The sequence below is a fragment of the Phoca vitulina genome, unplaced genomic scaffold (genome assembly GCF_004348235.1).
Source record: "Phoca vitulina isolate PV1807 unplaced genomic scaffold, GSC_HSeal_1.0 scaffold11, whole genome shotgun sequence".
Classification (NCBI taxonomy): domain Eukaryota; kingdom Metazoa; phylum Chordata; class Mammalia; order Carnivora; family Phocidae; genus Phoca; species Phoca vitulina.
In genome coordinates, this window is record NW_022589714.1 from 49330599 (window position 1) to 49335163 (window position 4565).

Genomic DNA, 4565 nt, shown 5'->3' on the forward strand with positions numbered 1-4565 from the left:
GGAAACTCTTTATTTCTTCTTTTTCTTTTTTTTTTTTTTAAGATTTTTATTTATTTATTTAACAAAGATAGAGAGAGGGCATAAGTAGGCAGAGCGGCAGACAGAGGGAGAGGGAGAAGCAGGCTCTCCACCAAGCAGGGAGCCCGATGCGGGGCTCGATCCCAGGACCCTGGGATCATGACCTGAGCCGAAGGCAGCCGCTTAACCAACTGAGCCACCCAGGCGCCCCTTTATTTCTCCTTCTATTCTGAATGATAACCTTGCTGGATAGAGTATTCTTGGCTTCAGATTTTTCCCATTCAACATGTTGAATATATCATGCCATGTCTTCTGGCTTGCTAAATTTCTGTTGAGAAATTTGTATTCTAGCCTTATGGCTCTTCCCTTGTTAGTTAAGGACTTCTTTTGTCTTTCTGCTTTTAGGATTTTTTTCTTCATTGCTCTTTTTGGTAAATTTAATTACAATATGTGTTGGTGTTAACCTGCTTTTGTTGATTTTGGATGGGAGCTCTCTGTGCCTCCTGGATCTGGATGTTTGTTTCCTTCCCCAGATTAGGGAAGTTTTTAGCTATTATTTCCTCAAATAAATTTGCTGCCTCCTTTTCTCTCTGTTCTTCCTCTGAGACTCCTATGGTACAAATGTTACTATGTTTCATGGAGTCACTGAGTTCCCTACGTCTGTTGTCGTGTTCCATAATTCTTTCTCTTTTTTGTTCAGCTTCATTATTTTCCACATTTTGTGTTCTATATCACTTATTCATTTCTCTGCTTCTTCCAACCTTGTGTTCATTGCATCCACTCTGTTTCCAGTCTCAGTTATTGCATTTTTCATTTCTGATTTGTGCTTTTTGGACCTTCCTGAAGTCTTCCATTCTTTTCTCAAGCCCAGCAAGTGTCCTTATGATCATTGCTTTAAATTCTCCATTGGTCATGTTACTTATGTCTGTTTCACTTGGGTCTCGGTTGTGACCTTATCTTGTTCTTTCATTTGGGATGAATTCCTCTGTCTTGACATTTTCTCTATGTTTCTGCCTTCTTCCCTATGTTAGAAAAGCCTGTTACATTCCCTGCTCTTGAGAGTAATAGCTTGATGAAGAAGAGGCTGTATAGTGTCCAGTGCCGGCACTTCAGGGAGTATGTCTGCCGTGTGCTGCAGGTGCCCTGCTGTTGGGTTTTGGCTGCTCCATTCTTCACGCCAGGTGTCTGCAGAGGCTCTCCTTGCCTGCGGGGCCGGGGGGGCGGGGGGGTGTTTGGTTCTTGACCAGAATGTGGCAGGTTTTAAGTAGGTATGTGCTGGTCTGCTTGTTAAATGAGACTTGATACTACTTCCACTAGAACTAGAGCTTTGCAGGACTCTCTGGTTGGGAGACACAGTGTGGACTGGGGTTTCTGCTGGTCTTCTGGGGAAGGGACCTGCCAAGCTGGGACTGAGGCAAACTTGACAGAGACAGGCAGTCATGCCAGAGTGCAGAGGGGTGGGACTTGTTGTAAGCAGGTTAGGCAGCCAGTTCAGGGCTAAGCTACTTTCTGCAGGCTGCTCTGTGTTTATGCTGAGGGGTGGGGGAGGAAATGGCACTGGCCAGCTCCTTGTTCCCAGAGAGGCATCTCCCTGAGCTCTGCCTCTCAGGGACCAGCTCTAAGTAGAGGGAATAATCCCTCCCTACCCTTCATGTGTCCCCAGCATTCTTCAGATCGCCCCCTGACCTTTAAAACTCCAGTCGTTAAGTCTTGCTGGTTGCAGGAACTCAAGAAAATCAGCTCCCCTCATTTTCCCAGCCAATGACTTTGGGGAAGTGTGTTCTTCTTGCACATTCACCTGTGTGCTCCTCTGTCTCTTGCCTTTCTCTGTGACCATGGCTCCCTCCTGTCTGCAGCACCCTTGATCTGTTTCTCCCCCAAACCACTGCTCTGCACTTCCTACCTTCCTTGACATGGCTTCTTCTCTCCCTTTAGTTGTGAAGTTTGTTTTGTCAGTCTTCAGGTTGATTTCTGTGGTATTTAGAATGATCTGATAGTTATCTAGTTGTGTTCAAGGGGTGAGATGAGTCTAGGGTCCTCCTACTACACTGCCATCTTAGCTCCTCTGTCCTTTCATTTTGGATAAATTTCTTTGTCTCCTCATTTCATCTGCCTCTCTGCGTCTGTTTCTCTGTGTTAAGAAAGTCAGCTATGTCTTCTGCTCGTGAAATTAGTGACTTTATGAGGAAGAGATCCTGGGATGGCCTGCGGTGCAGTGTCCCCTGTTCACCAGGACCTGGCACTTCAAGTAGTATCCTATATGTGTTGCTTATGCCCTCTTGTTGTGTCTGAGACACTTTTCCTTTCAGTGCAGTCGTTTGCACTGACTCTCTGCCTATTTTGGGCTGTGTTTGCTCTCTGTGGTATTAGTGGAGCCCAGGCAGCCCAGCTCTGAGGGTGTGTCTGCTAGGAAAGTTGGGAGCAGGATGGTGGTTTTAGCAAAATTTGCACTGGGACACTAGTCTCATGCCAGATCCACTGAAGCACTGCAGTGTTTGGGGGCTGCCTGCTGGGGTGGCCAGTGGACTGAGGCTAGGTGTGGCCCGTGGTGATGGCTGGGTTCAGCAGGGCCCAGCACATGACAATGGTTGGGGGTGTGTGTCTGGTTACACTGTGGGGTGGCAGCTATGCACAGCGCTCAGCGGGGGCTGGGTGCTGCGTAGTGCCTGGGTGTTGTGGGGTGGCAGGTCGCAGTATGCGGTGGCATCTGTGCACCCTGCCAAGGTTGTGCACCCTGCAGCCTGGCAGGGTGCCAGAATGACTTTATCAAAATTTGCTCTGAGCCCAGGGCTGAGGATAGTGGGCTGGGAGTGGGTGAGTCCTCAGGGGAACACTGCGAGCAGGTTAGTTAGCAAGCGTCTGAACAGTGCCACCTCCTGCAGTTGGCTCTGTGTTTATGCTGGCAGGCAGGGTTGGAAAATGGTGACGGACAGCTCCTTCTTTTTCAGAGAAGCCCCCCAACAGGCTCTGAAATCAGTATGAACAGATCTGTCTCCTGGTTGTCCCCATCCTGTGGAAACCGTCCTTTTTATGTTGCCTCTTCGTGCAGGCTGCTGTCTTTTTAAAGACAGCGATCCAGCTATCACTCACCTTCCCACCTCACCCAGTGCGGAGTCAGCTGACTATTAAAGCTCCAGGCTCCAAGTCTCACTGATTTTAAAAATGCACAGAATTTAGCCCCTCTGGTTTTTAAAGCCAGATTTTACGGGGATTAGTCTTCCCTGGGAAGCTTCCTGCTGTGAGGGCCTGTTTCTCAGCCCTCTCCACGTGTGCGGCTCCGTCTCTCCTGCAGACAGCCTCCTTCTACCATTCTGGCCTGAAAGATTAACTTTCAGGTGCAGCTTCTTCTCTGTTTAGTTGTGGAGTTTGTTCTGCCAGTCTTTGGATCACTCTCTGGTTTACTGACTTGGATGTAGATGATATCTAGTCATGAACATGGGACAGGGAAAGCTCAGGATCCTCCTATGCTGTCATCTTCCCCAAGTCTATCTTTTCATTAAAGGTTATTAAAGATATGACCATTACTTTAATTCTTTATTAAGCATATTAATTTTCTCCTTTTGGTTTAACTCTTTTCCTGTGATTTTGTCCTGTTTTTTCATTTGGGACACATTCCTCTGTCTCCTCATTTTGTCTAACTCTCTGGGTCTCTTTCTATGTGTTAGGAAAGTCAGCTACATCTCCTACTCTTGAAATTAGTGACTTTATGAAGTAGAGGTCCTGTGGCGCCCTGCAGTGCACTGTCCCCTGTTCACCAGAACTGGATGCTTCAGTGTTGTCTCCTACGTATGTTGCATGCACCCTACTGTTGTGGCTAAGCCACATTTGCCTTCAGTTCAGTTATCTACAATGGCTCTCTGTGCCTATTGTAGGCAGAGTTTGGTCCCTGTGTTGTTAGTGGGGCAGTCTGGGGCTGGGTTGGGCTTGAGTGGAGTCAGACCAGGTGTTTGTCAGAGATAGGGTAGCACTGAACTGCTCGCTCCTTTCTCTGTGTTGTCTCCTGAGAAGCTTTTGTTGTTGGGCGGGGACTGCAGTCAGACCAGATGTCTGTCCCCAACCCACTGCTGGGGCTGTGATTGGGCTCATGTGTGTGGTTATCTTCCCTCTTCCTCATGCAAGAGTCACTTTGGAGTGGTGCTGGCCCCTGTCAGGGCTGCTTGCATCCTGCCAGATATGTGGCATTTGTTCAGATGGCCTTTGGCCAGAGGTAATGTAGGGGGCAGGCCCACAAGAGAAGGCAGGGCAGCCTGTGAGGTGTTATCAAGGTTTGCGTAGGTTTGATGTGGGAGAGATCCCGGAGCTGAGGTCTGGTTGAAGTGGGTGTGTCACTAAGAGAATGTGGGGGTGGGGTGCACTGTTAGCAAGTTAGGTAACAAGTGTTGGTGCTGCTCTGGTTCCTGCAGGTGTCTGTGCATCTAGGGTGAGCAGCAAGGGATAGAAATGACACCCATCAGCTCTCTTGTTCTTGGAGAAGTCTCCCAAAGATCCCTGCCACTCCAGCACATGCTCTGAGATTAGTAAACAAAACTCCCTCCTGTATACCCCAG